This window comes from Canis lupus, chromosome 34 (assembly GCF_003254725.2).
Source record: "Canis lupus dingo isolate Sandy chromosome 34, ASM325472v2, whole genome shotgun sequence".
NCBI lineage: Eukaryota > Metazoa > Chordata > Mammalia > Carnivora > Canidae > Canis > Canis lupus.
The window spans coordinates 42,169,585-42,188,803 of NC_064276.1; the positions used below are offsets into that span (position 1 = coordinate 42,169,585).

Below are 19,219 nucleotides of genomic sequence, written 5' to 3' on the forward strand. Positions count from 1 at the left end.
TCCAGGTTTCTAAAGTGATTGTTTTTGGTAGTATTATCCAGTTCTATCACTGTTTGGAGAACAGAGAATTTGCTCTGCCTGTCACTCTACCATTGCAAAAGCCTGGCTCCCCAGTCTCTAGAGAGTAACTTTAAAAAGAGCCATTGCCACATCACAACTGTACTCTCATTAGTGGAAGGAAAGAGAAATCTCCAGAAATGCACGCTCTGCACAGTTGGAATGGGCCTGGATAGAGCAGGAATTGACAACAATTTAGTTCCTCTTTTCCTTCAAGCATGTTTATTGTCTACATTTCTCAATATCTCAATGGTAAAAGAAAAGGATAGAACTGCCTAAGCCTATATTTTACAAAATAAAAGAGTTTGAAATCTTCATAGAATAATCCATCCATCAAGATGCAAATTGCTACAGCAATTGCAGATCACTCTGTATGCACAGAGAGAAAACATTCGCCTGTTATTATTGTCCATGGACCATATTGATTCACTTTAAATATTTATGAAGTTTTTTACTTTATAAATATATAAACCTGTTATTATAAAGTTTCCGTAGCTCTTCTTTCTCTAACTAGGAAGCCAAGTCATCAAAAACCACTCCCATTTATAATGCAGTCTGGCTCAAAGGTGATAAATGTAATCAGTTATTATTCTTCAGGGCTATTAAGACACAAATAAGTCTGTTTTCTCATGTTCTTTCGCCTGCACATACCCATAAACACAACCACAAGATATTCCTGCTTCAGATGCTGCAAGCTGGTAACCTCTGGCTGAAGAGTAGATTTTATTTAGCTCACATTATAACTTTTTAAATATGGAGTTAACAACTTAAAAAGTATAGATTTCATATAAAAATATGAGTACCTGCCTTTCCTTTCCTTTTTTTTTTTTTTTTTGCGAAAAGATCTGGAGATATCAAATCTAAAAATACGTATCCTTTTTAAACAAAGCAAGCAATCTTCAATATGGAATCCCCACCTGTCCTGGTAGTCTCCCTAATACCAAGAACCAATAACAGCTACCATTAATCATTTCACTTGCATTACTTTTCTTTCTATGGTAGAGAAATATTTCATCTAAAAATGTCTATTTTAAATGGAAAGAAAAAATAGAAACCCAGAGGGCTCTTTGATTATCCTTTCCCCAATCCTGCTCACTTAATTATGCTCCCTGTCTGGCCCTGTCGAGACATTGGAGTTTGTGATCACCCCTTTTTATCCCTAGATGAGAACCAAATAATCTCTTGAAATAAAAATAAATGAAGATTGTGGGATTCTTGCTTATCAGGATGGCCTATACCAGAAGGGAATCAAGAAGCTAAAATTGATTATATAGTCTAAGAGTCACCTGCCCAGTTTCTAGAGCAAGATACTTGAATTCAAATCCTGACTTTGCCGTTATGGATTGTGTGATCTTGGGCAAATTATTTAATGTCCCTGATATTCAGCTGTCTTATTGTTAAAATGGGGATAATAATAGCATTTACCCAGTAGGGCCATTTGAGGGTAAAATTAAGTGCTCAGAACGGTGCCTGGTTAGTAGTAAATGCTACATACATTGTAGAACCAAACTAAAATGGAGTCCCTTACGTCAAGGACAAACGGAGATGTTCAACGCAGGTCCATAAAAGAAACCTATTCCTTACAGATACTTACAGCTTTCTCAGAAATCATCAGAGGACACCAGCCAATCCTCAAACACCAAACCTGTTCATGGCACTTCTGAATTTTCTTATCCCCTCGACTCAGCTACCCTGATCCAAATAAGCAAGAAGACCACTAGGCGGCCAGTTAGCTGAAAAAAAGTCAAATAACTTCCATATTTATCCTATGAAAGTCTCGTAGTCTGTGACCAACCCAGAACTCAATGCTGCCATAGCCTTGAGTTTCCAAGATTGCAGGTCAAAAGCCTTGCAAAAACTCATCATTCTGCTTTGTTTGATTCAGTAAGCAGAGTCTGGTTTTTGACAACATGTTCGCTATTATTATCATAAGAAAGGAACTGTCCTTATAAACATTCCCACCTTGTCCAGTGTCGTTGTAAGTGGCATAGTTGGTAAAATTATCTAGCCCCAGAATACATATAAACACTTTGATGAAATTATGCCTACACAATTAAAATTAAATAGCAAAGCAATTATCGAATAAAGTGAGCTAATGTAGATGGTTAATTTGCCTGGATAATTCATGTCCTAATTTTTTTAATCTTATAAAGTAGGTAGTAGAGCTCAGATCCCAAATGTCTAAGTCTCTACATAAACTCTCCAAATTCAATTGGCCTACATATTCCTAATTTAAAAATAAATAAATAACTTGTTTAAAAACAATAACAGTTATGTCTTCAACAAGAAGTTCGCCTCACGGCTCTACAAATATTCATGCCTCATCTAACTAGTAGTCCCTTGAGCTCACATTTCTACCTCTGACTTTTTCCTTTCCAAAGGAAAAGCAAACTTCCTTCTCACTGTCACCGAAATCTCTATGTGGATGGTCAGGGACTTATGACAGGGTGGCAGGATGATATGGGGCAGGAAAGGAAAGAAAATAAATCATGTACCTAATACAAAGGAAAGCACAGAGCACTAATTGTAATTTTATAAAGAAGAGAAGATACGCAAGTATTAATTTGTCACATGCATGTTCCATAAATGCACTAAGGGGAAATACATGGACATGAGTACCCTTGAATAAAGTATAATGAGTCTTAACTATCTTGCCTGGAAGCAATCTATATGCTGAAACGTTGCCCAGCAGGACAGGGAGATCCTTAGCAGCTCTAACCTGCACATAAAGAATCTTTCCCAGGCCATTCCAGTTCCCAAAGGCTCTAGTTTCAACTCCAGGGCAATTTATGATATCTACCGGAGACTCTCAGGGCAAAGCAAGACATTATATTGGCTGATTTGATGAATCAAGTCAAAGTAGCCACATCAAAATGTAATTCTCAAGTCACGTAACCTACAAATATTCTTCATCTTTACCCCAATCTTGCAGCCACGGAATAAAGGGTAAACTTCAGGATGAGACATCTCATATAACAATTAATTTTTTTCCTGAAAGTTTAATGATTCTTAGAAAATTACCAACTTGGACATTCTAGATGCTTCCATGGAAATAGAGAAATGCTACAATGGGCAGTTTTAAGTTTCAAATGGGGCCACTAAAGAAGACATTAATAAAACAGTGAACATCGGGTGCCCGCCATATAATAAGTACTATAAAAAGTCTAGGGGTCAAATAAGTAGCCAACTTTTTCCTACTCCATCCTGTCCAACAAACCCTCCCGGCTTCCAAATTCATTTGCCAGCATTAAATTCACCTTTATGTAAAACTGAATTAAGCTCTTCTGGATTAAATAATTTAGGACAACTGGAAAAGAGGCAAAATACATTTTTCTCCTTTTAAAATAGTCACTTAGAAAATAAAATATACCCACAATACTATAAAACACCCCCACAAACAGCACATATACTTGAGCAGAGCAATATAAGGGTCCCATGTATTTTTAGACCAATGCAAGCTTTGGACCAAACAAGGTGGAGGGAAATAAAGAGTCGGGCAAAGGTCGCCTGGAATCTAATCCTGAATGCGGACACTCGGCCCCTGTAACCCTGCACAGAACACTGTTCCTCTCTTGGACCAGTAAATGAAGAGACTAGATGAGATTTTAAAAGTTCGTTTCAGGGATGCCTGGGTGGCTCAGCAGTGGAGCATCTGCCTTCGCCTCAGGTCATCACCCTGGGGTCCCCGATGGAGTCCCACATCGGGCGCCCCGCAGGGAGCCTGCTTCTCCCTCTGCCTGGGTCTCTGCCTCTCTCTCTCTCTCTCTCTCTCTCTCTCTCTCTGAGTCTCTCATGAATAAATAAATAAAATCTTTAAAAAAAAAAAGTTTGTTTCAGCTCTGATGAGAGCTTAATACAAAGAATACCAAAAACTTTCAAAAGGCTTATTGCTGTATTCCATAATGATTGCTTAAAATTATTAGGCAAATCCTGAGATTTTCACTTCAGTGGTGTTTATTAGGACAGGCTTGGTTCCCAAACTGAACCTTTACATACACACGGTATATACAGAACCAATCAGTACAAGGTAGAGTTAAATGTGAAATCCTCCGGGGGTTTAACCCGAGGGAAGATGATATGTTTAAAAGGACAAATATCCTCTAGAAAAAATACACAAACACACATTTTTCATGCAATTTTAGAAGATTCACAAAACCTTAGATTAAATTTTGAGAAAAACTGGAATTTGAATATGGGAGGCAAAGGGGGGTTTTACTTAATGAGAGCTTCCTAGCCCCTGGGGAGAAGAGTATCTACATGGCATTTTGCTTAAAATCTAAATGCATTGTATTCGACAGCCACCTTATGACATTACTGCAGCTAGTCTCCAGCTAAAATTCAGATCTCTTGAAACTATAAGGCAAATCCAGCTTTTTAGTCATAATTAAGCTTTCAAAAACATTAACAGAATATTTTCATTCATTCATTCTGAGAAGGAAATGCTGTTCATTTTCATTCAAAGACCTGCTTCCTTTTCATTCTAAAACAAAACAAAACAAAACAAAACCCAAGGAATCTGAAATAAAGCATGATGAGATGCCCTCTTGTGTTTCTAAACAGTTAATGCAAGGATTTTTTGAATTCTAGCAATTTGGAGGATTTCATATTAAACAGTGAACACAGCAGGATTTTAAAATCCTAAAGCACTTCTGTTGACCTCCAGCGACCGGAATATCTCCTTATGCAACAGAAGTTCCTCTTTGCCAATTAAAAAGTCCTCATTCCTCTCTCTGTGTAATAGCACATCCTGTTCCTGGCTGAGAAGAAAATAAAATTAACCTTGGGCTGGCGGCTGTGCGCCTGATTTCCCTGGGCGAGTGAATGAGCTCACCAAATGTATAAATAATGTGCCCAAGTCTCCTTCTTGCTCAGGTTTTTTCTTTTTTCTTTTTTTTTAATTTTCATTGCCCAGAAGCCTGGAGCACAATTGCAACCTGCTAATATGTTAATACTTTCACCAGGGCTTGATTCCAGTTGCTGAAAAACCAATAAGATAACAGTAAACACAGAAGGATGGCCCAAACTTCCTGTTCTTTGTTGGCAGGATTTTGGTGTGCAGCTTGCAAAGTTTGACAAATTATGCAAAGAAACAAATGTAAAAGGACAGTTCGGAGATCTAAATTGAGGTGCTGGAGCTCAGTTGTTTTAGTGGAACTGCCACTGGACTGCTGCCAGTTGCATCTGGGCAGGAAGGAAATGCAAATTAAAAGGAAAAATTAGGCCATTTTAGAGCAAAGCGATTTTTCAGCAAAAGCTCGGTGCTGACACTAGCGAATAAAGAAGGTATTATTTAGTGTTAGATTGGATTGATTGATTCTTTTCCTCGGTCATTCTAAACTGCGTCTTTGGCTCTTTCCTGGAGTCACCGAGGTGTTTTGATTAGGGCTCGTTATCTCGGCAGAGTACCAGTTGTCATCTTTGTTACTTCATACAACCCAAGATCTATTTATTTTAGAGATGGACAACGGAGAGGGAGAGAGAGAATCCCAAGCAGAGCCCCCCCCCCACACACACACACACACAAGCGTGGAGCCCAGTGCAAGGTGGGACCTCGTGACTCTGAGATCATGACCTGAGCAGAAACCAAGTGTCGGTACTTACCCAACTGAGCCCCCCAGGCGGCCCCATACAACCTCTTCATCTCATCGTACTACAGAAAGTGCTTCTGTCCTCATGTAGGACCTGTACACTTGACTGAAATCAAAGGTAATTGCTTTTTTTTTAATGGTCTTTCCATCATCTTCAAAACTTGAACAAACAACAATTTTGATCTAGAAGATTAAACTTTGGAATCAAAGCTGGATTTTAGACACCTCTCTACTACTTACCAGTCCTGAGAACTTGAGATCCCTCCACTGTAAGAGAAATACTGGTTTCAATTAGATCATCAGGTGGCTGTTAGAATAAAATAGATACATATGGAAATGCACTTTGATACTACTCTTCGCACAGATTTTTATTAAGTCATTTAATCCTTACAACTTCATAAAGATTATTTCATCCCTATTTTACAGATAAGAAAACTGAGGCAGAGAGATTAAGTCACTTGCCCAAGGTCTCCAACTACTATCTGAAATCTCTGAGATGCAGACCCACTTAGCCAGAGTCCAGAGCTCCCACCACACCACCTTTACACATACCACCTTCCAGTATGGATGTCAAGTATTGTTATGCATTCATTCATCAGCTCCATATCGACCATCTACTACCATAAGCCTCACATTCTGATTACAATTGGAAATTATCAAATCAATGAGATTTGTATTGCTTTTCATTTTCACACTCTCCATTCTTCACCCTCCAGGAAATAAAGAGAACAGGACCTAGGAAGAAGAAAGACGACTCAAAACCCATCACTGAGACCCTTTTGAAAATAATCACACAGAATTTTGAGACGCTGCCATTCAGTCGAGAAGACCCTTTGTGGCATAGACTCACCTACCATTGGTAGGAAGAGTTGGAGGTGAGGAAGGCAATGATGCCCAGCACACAGTGTCCCCTCCACAGGCAGGTGTGCAGTCTGGACCAGGGTTTTCAGCTCACTGAACAGCAGAATCACATAGTGGCAAGCCTCAACTCCCAAGCCACCTAAGCCTCAGCCTTCTTCAGTAGGTCATCACAGGGCCCAAGGAGACGATGTCCATGAACATAATTGTTGGACTGTGAAGGGCTCTTTCATGTTAGAGGTAAAGACCAGGAGACTTGCAGCAAGCGACTCCTAACCTCAACAAAGACTCCAGAATTGGCAGCTGTATACGGGAGACATAGATATATTTTGTTTTTTAAAATGGGAGAATGGGGGATTAAAATCTCAGAATTTGTTTATAATTATTTAGAAAAAAATGACCGTTAGAAAAAGGGTAATTAACAGTTTCGACACTAATAAGGCTTTCTCTTCCAAAGCAATATTCTCCTAGAACTTCAAATAAGTTTAACCTCATTAATCACATTCTCGCATAGTAAGTGGTCATTACTATTAGTTATGTATTTTTAAGAAAGGGAAAATTTAAATAAAATGAGAATAAATGGAACTGTAATATAATAACAAATATATATTTTATTTTCATGCTCAGTTTCTAGCACAGAGCTCCAAAACCCTAGTAATTTCCTAAGTGATAGAGATGAGAGAAGTGTCTTGTTATTCAAAATAAGCCCCTTCCAAACCTACCTGAGTTTGTGCTAAAGTGCTGACTGCTGGATAGGTTTGGGTGGGAATTAGTTGCCAGAGGAGTCAATCAAGTGATTAGAAGGTTAGAATTTCCAGCCCCATTCTTGACCTTTAGAAGGGGAGAAGGACTGGAAATTGAGTTAATCATCAATGGCCAATGATTTAATGATTCATGCCTACATAATGGAACCCTCATAAAAAAACCTAGATAGTAGGGTTCTAAGGGCTTTCAGGTTGGTGAATGTATTCATGTGCCAGGAGCATGGCCATCCCAGACTCCACTGGGACAGAAGCTTCTACACTGAGGACTTTTCTGGATCTCACCTTATGTACCTCTTCATCAAGCTGTACATTTGTATCCTTTATAATAAACTGGTAATGGTGAGTGTTTTCCTGAGTCCTGTGAACCATTATAACAAATTATTAAACCTGAATAAGGGGTCCTGGGAACCTTTGATTTGTAGTCAAGTCAGATAAAAATGTGGGTAACCTGGGACCCACTAACTTGCAATTGGCATGTTAAGCTGGGAGCAATCTTATGGGTTGGGAGTTCTCTTAACTCTGGGTTGTTAGCATCAAAATTGAATTAAAATGTAGGAAATCTAGTTGGTGTTGACAGAGAACTAGAGAATTGCTTGGTGTGGAAAATCCACACATGTGGCATCAGAATTATTGGTAGTAAAAACAGATAAGAGAAGGGCTATCTGGGCATTTCTACACAAAGCCACAGCATGTCACCTGCCAGGGAAAAGATTCCTCTATCAGGGAACATGCACATTCTCTTTGCTTGGAAGTGTCAACTCCTCTTTGAAAACGCTGGTTACATATGGACTCTGTCTTCTATAATTTGCCATTCTGATAAACAGTAATGGTATTAGCTTGGAAAGTATAGCATCCCTCTCTCATCATATCCTTCCACCCATCTTCTAGGACACCTAGAAAGAAGAGGATCCTGGGGGCTCTTGTCAATCAGTTCTCATCACACACCACATCACACACATACACACCGTGCATGAGAGGGTACACAGGTTCTGACTCTGAACTTGCTGGTAGAAGCTTCATGGACATAGATGGAATGCATAAGAGATTCCCTAAGTTCACAGTAGCCACTCAAGAGGTCCAAGAGTAACCCTAGTTACTCTATAGTGCCTAGACACTCTTCTTTAGAAAGACCTATGGAGCCTAGGAAGAAGCACATCATAGCAAAAGGGATAAGTCTCATCTAAAAATGTACCACAAAACAGAAAGTAGTTAACACACTGTTTTCCCAAAACCTAACAAGGGGAGATGTAAATTCTGTAGATTTGGGGGACATGTATCCTGAAGGGAGAAGAGCCAACTAAGTGACATGGGATTACAGATCCTGGAAAATGCTTTAGGGATATAGACACTGATTCTACTCGACATGGCGCTCTACCCTTTGACTAAGAATTTCCAGTGTCCACAAGCTACTAGCAAGGCGGTCTTACATTTTTAAATGCTAATTTAAAAGAATTTTTTTTCTTTTTATCTTGGGCTGAAATCTGCCTCTATTAACTCACATGTACTAAACCCAGGACTTCTGCAGTAATGAGAATAAGTGTCTATGACAGGTCCTGAAAACTAAAAAGAAAGATAGTTACCAGTCCCTCTCCAAGCCTGCTTTTCTCCAAACTTGCTACAGTTCCCTTTGAAACTCAGATGGCATGGTTTCTATGTCTCTCAAAAGCCCGAGAAGCTATGTTTTGGGGTCTAATTTCAGTGTGTTTAAGAATATCTGAGATGCTTGTTACAGATGAAGACTGCCAGTCTCCAGTCCCCCACCATGTTCTAATGCAGGTGGGACATCTGGGATGGGCCTGGATCAGAATGCATGGGCCTCCCCTCCTGACACAGGTAGCCTATGGCCACACTTGAGAGAGTGCACTAGTGTATTCTTGCAACACTGAAGTATGACACCACAAACTGGACATGGTCCCCAAAACTCCCTCCTACTAATTCAGGGCCCAATGAGACCCTTACCTTCTCTGGTCTCAACACATGTCTATTTCCAAAGCCTCACCTCTTTTAGACAAACATTTTGTCAATCCTACCCTTTGCTAATATAACTGCAAGGTGCATTAACTGTGATATCTAAGTGAGCATGCTTCACGTATGACCCAAATCAGAATAATGGGAGTTCTGTTTGGATGTATCTTATGAGGGGAGCAGACCTAATTCAAAAGCAACCTTTCAAGTCCTGATGGCCCTGGCTCTGCCTAACGGTGAAAAGTCCTGACAGACCAGGAATATTCTTTTTTTTTTTTATGATTTTATTTATTTACTCATGAGAGACACAGAGAGGCAGAGACACAGGCAGAGGGAGAAGCAGGCTCCATGCGGGGAGCCCGACCTGGGACTCGATCCCAGGAATCCGAGATCACTCCCTGAGCTGAAGGCAAATGATCGACCACTGAGCCACCCAGGCGTCCCAGCCTAAGAATATCCTTACACACTGATCTCTTTCTAGTTGAAATTTGTCTTTACTATTATTATGCTCTTTAGAAAGTTTCTTACTATGTTAAAGGTTATATGCCTGTTCTTATTTTTGATCAGACCCTGTCAATATTCTTCATAACCCCCCAACGTCACAGGTTCTGTTGAAAATTACAAGATCCTCTTCTGGGAAAAACAAAGGACAGAACAGACTATTTTCAGCTGGGGTCAAATGGCAAGAGAAAAAAAAAATGGCAAGAGATCTAGTGTCCTACCCAGCAGAATAGTGAGGTGGAAAACAGGCACTCCGGGCTCAAGGATGAGTCGGGAACAAGTACGAAGTCCTGTCCTGGCCAGGTATCTGATACGACCAACAGAACTGAGATCTCTTCATGAGCAAAGACAAGCGTCCATATCAGATGCAGGCGTGTCGACCAGAATAGAGACTTTTCTTGTCTCTGATCTAAGCAGAGAACTTTGGAAGAAAGCAGTTCAAGAGCCAGGCTGGTTCAGACACTCCAAAAGAATAATGTTTATAGAAATAAAACAGAAGATACTGATCATCAACATTCATTAAACAGTTCAGAGAGGCCCCATGTACCCATCAAGCAGTTTCCTCAAATGGCAACAATTCATGCAACTATAGTATAATAGCAAAATTCAGAAATTAACAATCACAGATCTTACTCGGATTTCTTTTTTTTTTTTTAATTTTTTTTAATTTTTATTTATTTATGATAGTCACACACACACAGAGAGAGAGAGGCAGAGACACAGGCAGAGGGAGAAGCAGGCTCCATGCACTGGGAGCCCGACGTGGGACTCGATCCCGGATCTCCAGGATCGCGCCCTGGGCCAAAGGCAGGCGCCAAAACGCTGCACCACCCAGGGATACTCATCTTACTCGGATTTCACGTGAGGTTTTTTCCCTTTTAAAAATACTAGAAGGTGGAAGGGGAGGAGGGCGGGGGGTGGGGTGAGAGGGTGACGGGCACTGAGGGGGACACTTGACGGGATGAGCACTGGGTGTTATTCTGTATGTTGGTAAATTGAACACCAATAAAAATTATTTTATTAAAAAAATAAAAATAAAAAATAAAAATAAATAAAAATACTAGAAGGAAGGAGCACCTGGGTGTCTCAACTGGCTAAGCAGGTGCCTTCAGCTCAGGTCATGATCCTCAGGCTCTGGGATCCAGTTCCCTGCTCAGTGGAGAACCTACTACTCCCTCTCCTTCTGCCCTGCACAACCCCCCCCCCCCCCCCCGCAGGTCACATACTCTCTCTCTCTCTTTCTCTCTGTCTCCAAAAATAAATAAAATCTTTAAATAAAAATATAAATAAATAAATAAATAAATAAATAAATAAATAAATAAATAAACAAACAAACCTACCTGGATTTTAAAGTTTTTATTCAAATGCCCATTAGTTAAAATACAGTGTAATATTAGTCTCAGGTGTACAATATAGTGATTCAACACTTCCATACAATACCCAGTACTCATCACAAGTGTAAAATTTCACCTGTTTTATACACACTCACTTCTGTTTCTCTGTGTGTGTGTACTTCTATGTAATTTTGTCATATATGTAGATTCATGTAATATTATATCATGAGACATGATCATGATATATTATGATACCATAAGATCATACCATGATAATATTATCGGGTTTTAAATTTCCTAAATATAGTCATTTAATCTTTATACTTCCGTGTTTTGGCAAGGTTATTGAATTAGCATTGTAGTGATAGTCATCCTCAATATTAATCAAAGAAATACTATTTGAAATCTTTTTTCTCCTTTAAATCAGCAGGTTTTTGTTTGTTTGTTTGTTTTTTAACTGACAGTAGTTAACTTCAAAGTATGGTAAGTCAGGCATTCTTTCTTAGGAGAATGTTGCTCTTAGAAGTCAAAATCAGTAAAAGTGTTCTAGCAATAAATGTGTATCAAGAACCTTTTAATGTTTCACACCCTTTCTTCTAGCAATTCCCCTTCCGGAAATACATACTAAGAAAATAATTAGAAAGTCAGGCAAATAATCCTATTTAAAATCGCTCCAAAAATGATAAAGTACCTAGGAATACACTTAAAGAGAAGAGAGACCTGTACTCTTAAAACAATAAAACATTGATGAAAGAAATTGAAGATGACGTGGGATGTTGCCTTTTTGCTTCATCCTCGTCCTATCTTTTGTTACCATCACAGGAGTGAAAGGTCACTGCCAGCTGAGGGGCTCTCAGCCTTCTCAGTAAGGCAAGGGTGATGTAACACTACAGTAGACACATGATCCATAAAAATAAATGTGGGAAAACCAGCCACAATGGGGAAATGGAAAACACAATTTCCCTTTCCCATACTGTCTTCTCCATTACTTTACCCACACATGCACCCACATGTTGGCCGGCTTACTGTGGCTTAGGTTCCAGGGGACGTTGGTAAAAGCGAGTCTCGCGTTCCACGTCCAAGTGTTCCACGCACACTCCCGCCGTGGCTCCCCAGCTATGCTCCTGCCCGAGCCGCGTCCCCGCAGGATGGAGAGGAGAGTGGGAGGATTCCCAGACACCCAGGATATTAAGCTTCTTTAATGGCAGAGGATATGGAAACCTCCATGAGAGGGTATAAAGTGGCAGTAGCACGAATGGGAGCAAGAGCTGTCAGGTCTTGCCCACACTCTGCAAGGGGATGCATGCTGTGGGGACGCCACCCTCCCGGGGGTGAGAACTTGCTACGTGGAGGGAGCCTTTTCCACCGAGACCCGACGCCTACCTGCTCTGGAAATAACTCAGCCTACGCCTGATTACAAAACACCCAAGTCCTCCCTAAGTTCTCACAGCCACGTTAGGAAAACCAAACCACGTTGGAAAACCAAAGGTGCTTTTTCCAGAACCACGCTCCTCCTGGACTGAGGCTTCTGAGTGGCCGAGGTGCATTCCTAGAACTGTCATTTCCAAAGCACCCCAGAGCCTCAAGCACTGCTTTCTGGAAGTGCCACGGGGACAACCCACAAGAGACAGTGATGCTGTTGCCGAAAGTAGTTTGGCTGCCAAGTACTTGGCAACGTGCTAAAAGGCAGGACAGTCTTACTGGCGGTTCAGGACCTCTTGCAAAATCAGAGACCAATGTACTCTTCCTGGTTTTTTTTTTTTTTTTTTTTTTTTTAAGATTTTATTTACGAGAGAGAGACAGAGATGCAGGCAGGGGGAGCAGCAGGGTCCCCGTGGGGAGCCCGATGGGGACTCGATTCAGGACCCGGGGTCACGGCCTGGCCGGAGGGGCCGCTCAACCCCGGGCCCCCTGCCTGGGCCTCTTGCTTCCAAGCTCCCTTTCTCTCGGGCCAGAGGCTGTCATTGCCAGCAGCCTGGGGAGGTGATTCACGTTGCGAGTCTGTTGTCCTCTGTCCCTCCTTCATCCTTTGCAGGAGGATCAGTGAACTTGGCTCCCCGGCCCTCCTCTCCGGCTGGGTTTGCTCCTGGCAGCCTCCTCACCCTCCTGCCCAGTCCCTCTTGGAGGACGAGCCGGCAAGGGAATGAGCAGCTTCATAGTTCTCTGCTGTGACCACCGTTCTACCGCTTGGCAGCTGGCGAGCAAAGGAGGATTTCATCTCTGGGCTCAAGGACTTTGCAAAGTCACCACCAGGAAAACTGGAGCCTGTGCTGGATTTCAGGGGAGATTTGCTCCCTCCTAACCACCGTATTGCAGGTGGCTGCCACTTTGGAATTTATGGGCTCATGGGCCAAAGAACAAAAGCCAAGAATGTGAAAAGGGGGCATATTTCCAAATAAGATCTTGCCATAATTTTGCTTAAATACCTTCAATGGTTAGCCACTGCCAAAATTTTCAATTCTATTATAGAATTCAAAACCTTCTTAAATCAGAGACCACAAACCAGCAGCCTAGCTAGCACCGAATTTGTCTTGCAGATATAGACAATGCGTTTTAGAAAAAAAATAGAATTTCCAAGAGACCAAGGTCAAGGGGCTTAACATAAAAATCTGGATTTTTGTCCATCTTGGCCGGCATTACTGTATAAGGTTAAATAAGAAGCACTGTGGATAAACACTGCAAGTAGAAGGCATAGAAACTCTTCTCCATAAAACGTAAAACAACGTATTTAGAAATAAATAGAAAAGGGTTTGGAAGGATAGCATTATGTTAATAATACCAGTTACCTCAAGGAAGGAAAAAGTGAGATTGGGGAAATGGAGATTCCTTATATTTAAGGAATATTTCCCCTTTATAAAAGTTCTGAATATTAGTGAAAATGTATGTATGTCTGCTTGTGTGATTGAACATTAAGCAATGGAAAAAAAGAATTTCTTGTCCCTGAGAAAGTTCCTTCAGGTCACGTACGTATACTTTGAAATCCAGTTGTTATTCAAGCGCTCTGTTGTACAACCGCGTCACAAAAATGCAGAGTGATGGGAGAGAGGAAGAATTAGCCCCAGACTCCCCAGGAGTTTTCCCAGTTTTGACTACAATGGTATACTGCTGGGCAGAAAAGCTCACATCACTAAATGACAAAGTCCCAAGTTCTCGTCCTTCGGAAAGCAGTAGCTTTGCGCAGCCCCACCAGTGCCTGCATGAGGGAGAGTCAGGGCCTCCCAGAGCAGAAAGCAGGGCCTTCACCAGCCTGCGGTGCATTCCTCCTCCTCCTCCTTCTGACTTTCTGGTAAATGGCACTATCCCACTCAACATGCCAAGGTTTTAAGTGAAAAGCAAATTTTCCAACAAATATTAATAATAAAGTGCTTTTTAGGGCTTATCTGATCCTTACAAGGGCCTTACAAGTATGTGTTAAGTAAATCAATCTCTGTCAACTAAAAACTAATTGTACTTAAAATAGGATGAAGCATGTGCTCAAGTGTTTTCATAATTTACTGAATTAGAAGTTCATTTTAGTACCACCTGGCCATATGGGTAAAACTCTCCTTTCTGCAGTGGCATCCCAGCAAGAGCCAAGCACACACAAAATGCAGTCTCAGTTGTTTTGGTCCAAGCAGTCATTTGAAATCTTGGCTACATATTCAAATCACCTAAGGAGCTTTTAAAAACCCCTGGAGACCTGGGCACACCCTAGAGCAATTAAATCAATCTCTGGGAGTATGGCCCAGGCATAAAGTTGTTTTTGCTTTTTTTTTTTTTAAACTTCCCAGATGACTTCAATGTACCAACTGCTCAAACTTCAATACGCTTATGAACACCTTACATAAAGACCTTACTAAAGGGTTAATTCAGCAGGTCTGGAGTGGAACCTGGGGCTGGCACATTGGTGTTTTTTTTTTTTTTTTTTTAAGATTTTATTTATTTATTCATAAGAGACAGAGAGAGAGAGAGGCAGAGACACAGGCAGAGGGAGAAGCAGGCTCCATGCGGGGAGCCCAACGTGGGACTCCATCCTGGGTCTCCAGGATCACACCCTGGGCTGAAGGCAGGCACTCAACCGCTGAGTCACCCAGGCTGCCCGGCTGGTACATTTCTAAGGACCTCCAAGGTGATGCAGCAAGGATCTGGTTTCTAGAAACTTTCATACAGAAGCCTATGGAGATGTGTAAGAAACATTCACTGCAGTATTATTTGTAATAATAATGAAAGTCACCTAATAGTCCATCAACACAAGGATGAATTAATTGTGGCATACACAGACAATGGAACATTATATAGCATTTAAAATGTATAAATTATGGCTACATGTAACATCATAGGTAAATCTCAAAAGGCTGAGAAAAAAACTACAAAGGTATTTGCACACTATGATGTCATTTAAATTTTGAAAGCATAAACACTACATATTGTTTACAGATATGTATGATATTAATATAACAATGTACATGAAAATACTACCAGATTCAAGATTATGTTTATCTGGAGAGGGAGAAAGATTAGAACTAGGGAGAGGTACATGGGCATCCGCTGAAACCATGCTTTCTCTTCAAAATAACAGCGTATAGCAAAATGCTAGGATTTGATGGTGCTGGGGAGCTTGGTGATAAGTACCTGCAAGTAAGATAATTTCATTATCTTCTATATTTTTCATCTTTGAAATAACTTCCTTTTGGCGGGGACTTGGTCTTTGGTTTTGGGGTCAAGGTAATGCTGGCCTCATAAAACGAGTTAGGAAGCATTCTGTCCCTGTCTATCCTTTGAAACAGCTTTAGTAGAATAGGTATTGTTTCTTCTTTAAACATTTGATAGACTTCCCTTGGGAAGCCATCTGGCCCTGGACTTCTGTGTCTTGGGAGGTTTTTGATGACTGCTTTAATTTCCTTGCTGGTTATTTACCTTTTCAGGTTTTCTATTTCTTCCTGTTCCAGTTTTGGTAAGTTGTGGGTTTCCAGAAATGCGTCCATTTCTTCTAGATTGCCTAATTTGTTGGCATAGAGTTGCTCATAATATGTTTTTAAAGATCGTTTGTATTTCCTTGGTATTGGTTGTGATCTTGCCTCTTTTGATCATAATTTTACTAAGTTGAGTCTTTTTTCTTTTTAATAAGGCTGGCTAGGGGGTATCTTATTAATTCTTTCAATGAACCAGCTCCTGGTTTTGTTGATCTTTCCTACAGTTCTTCTGGTCTCCATTTCATTGAGTCCTGCTCTAAGCTTTGTTATCCCTCTTCTTCTGCTTGGATTAGACTTTATTTGCTGTTCTGTCTCCAATTCCATTAGGTGCAAGGTTAGCTTATGTATTCGTTTTTTTCCCAGTTTTTTGAGGGAGGCCTGTTTTGCGATGCTTTTCCCCCTTAGGACTACAACAGAACTTGAACTTGGCCACAGCAACTTCTAGCAAAATACATCTATGAAGGCAAGGGAAACAAAAGCAAAAATGAATTATTGGGACTTCATCAAGATAAAAAGCTTCTGCACAGCAGAAGAAACAGTCAACAAAACTCAAAGACAACCTACAGAATGGGAGAAGATATTTGCAAATGTCATATCAGATAAAGGGCTAGTTTCCAAGATCTATAAAGAACTTATTAAACTCAACAGCAAAGAAACAAACAATCCAATCATGAAATGGGCAAAAGACATGAACAGAAATCTCACAGAAGAAGAAGACTTAGACGTGGCCAACACACACATGAGGAAATGCTCCGCATCACTAGCCATCAGGGAAATACAAATCAAGACCACAATGAGATACCACCTCCCACCAGTGAGAAAGGAGAAAATTAACAAGACAGGAAACAACACATGTTGGAGAGGATGTGGAGAAAGGGGAACCCTCTTACACTGTTGGTGGGAACTGGTGCAGCCACTCTGGAAAACTGTGTGGAGGTTCCTCAAAGAGTTAAAAATAGACCTGCCCTACGACCCAGCAATTGCACTGCTGGGGATTTACCCCAAAGATACAGATGCAGTGAAACGCCGGGACACCTGCACCCCGATGTTTATAGCAGCAATGTCCACAATAGCCAAACTGTGGAAGGAGCCTCGGTGTTCATCAATACATGATGGATAAAGAAGATGTTGTTTATGTATAGAATGGAATATTCCTCAGCCATTAGAAACAACAAATACCCACCATTTGCTTCAACGTGGATGGAACTGGATGGAACTGGATGATGCTGAGTGAAGTAAGTCAATCGGAGAAGGACAATCATCATGTGGTTTCACTCATACGGGTAAGATAACAAATAATGAAAGGGAAAGGAGGGGAACTGAGTGGGAAAAATTAGAGAGGGAGACAAACCCTGGGAGACCAACAAAGGGTTGAGGAAGGGGAGGCGGGCAGGGAGGATGGGGTGACTGGGTGTCAGGCACTGAGGAGGACACTTGACAGGATGAGCACTGGGGGTTATACTGTATGTTGGCAAGTTGAATTTAAATTTTAAAAAAGGTAAAAAACAAAACAAAAAATGCACGCATTTAAAGCTACAGAAAAGTAAGGAGCACCGAGGTGGTTCATCCTTCCAACTCTTGGTTTCTGCTCAGGTCATGGTCTAGGGGTTGTGGGATGGAGCCCCTCCTCAGCTCAGTCCTCCTCAGGGAGTCTGGCTTGAGATTCTCTCTCTGCCAATCCCCTGGTCATTCTCTTTCTCTCGCTCTTAAATAAATAAATCTAAAAAAAAAAAAAAAAAAAGCAGCTACAGAAAGGTAAGAATCCAAAAGAGAACACCAACAATTGATATTTATTTTCCCTTTTCAGTAGGAGTTTGTTTTCAATGTTACAAAGCCCAGGCATTTTGCCCAGAAGACAATAGCAAATACGTTGGTTTGCTGGGATGCAAAGTTAATGGAAATTCAAACCAACGTTTTTCTGTAGAGAATCACAGACCTAATCAGAAACTTAAATGTTCTGTTCATTGGTAACTCAGAGAGACTGATTCTAATGCGTAGCCACAGGCACGTCTGGGTGAATAGCCTACGGACTCCCTATGTTATAATGTTCAAGTAGTTGGACGTTATGGAGAGAAGTATAAATAAGGTTTTCTACAGTTCTCAAAAAATGATGTGTGGGCTTTGGGGCGTATGCATAAGGATGAAGTCAACAAGCTCATGTCCTGCTGTCTTACTACCTGATATCAACCCTGCAGCTCCATCTGGGGAAGGCTCCTGTCTGTATGGAAGGCTGTTTAATGGATAGCTATGGATTTGTGGTTATTAATGTGCCTCGGTTTAAATATCATGAAATAAATAAGTAGGTCATTATTGACTTAAATACTCTTCAGTAAATGTAATAGTATAATTGTGATTGAGTTGCATGAACTTTTTACATTTTATTGTTAAATATAAGCAAGTTATTCATCTTAATTTCTATGTTGTGAAAAATAACTTGTCTTCTCACAGAAAGAGGTGCTTATTTTAAACTTTTTGTACTTATAATGTATCCATTTCCTAAGTCCTTGATTTAGTCACCTTCCAAAAATTATATTTGACAAATGCTTTACGGGAAAGAAAGGGCTGGCCGCTGTGTTGTTCTATCAGCTTCTTCTATCACCTCTATAGCCAGTGACCTGCATTAGATTCTGTGTGTCTAAACTCTTAGAGTGGCTTGTTTCCCCAGTTGGACCCTGATGACTGGTACACCGTACAAACCACATGCTGCAGGAATGTTCCCTTGGCATCTGGTCCCAGGCCTGGCACATGGCAGGTCCACAGCGACTGTCTGGGTTTCCTATTGCTGTGTAACAACACAGATATTACAGTTCTAGAGGTCAGAAGTCTGACTAGGCCTCACTGAGCTCATATCAAGGAAGCTCTATGGATGAAGCCATTTTCTTACCTTTTTCAGATTTTCCAGCCTGTATTCCTTGGTTTGTGGCCCCATAGTATATCTTCATAGCCAGCGATGGTAGGTCCAGTCTTTCTCTTGATGTCACCACTCTGGTTCTGACTCTCCTGCTTCCCTGTGTGGGGACCTTCGTGATTCCACTACAGCCACATGGATAATCCTAGATAGTCTCTATTTTTGAAGGTCTGCTAATCAGCAAGCTTCATCCCATCTGCAACTTTAGTCCCCCCCTTGCTGTGTAATAGAACATAGTCATAGGCTCAGTTGTTTCTAAACCAGTGTAAATACCCTTAGATAGTCATTTCTT

General features: G+C 40.8%; 1 long non-coding RNA gene across 1 annotated transcript; it reads right to left on the reverse strand.

Moving 5' to 3' along the window:
- Positions 1 to 3,999: 3,999 nt before the first annotated feature.
- LOC125754301 (uncharacterized) lies at positions 4,000 to 17,734 on the reverse strand. The gene is made up of 3 exons (XR_007408196.1): positions 12,094 to 17,734; positions 6,500 to 6,806; positions 4,000 to 6,380 (listed from the first exon to the last, which is right to left on the reverse strand). It is a non-coding gene; the product is annotated as an uncharacterized LOC125754301 (long non-coding RNA).
- Positions 17,735 to 19,219: the final 1,485 nt, after the last annotated feature.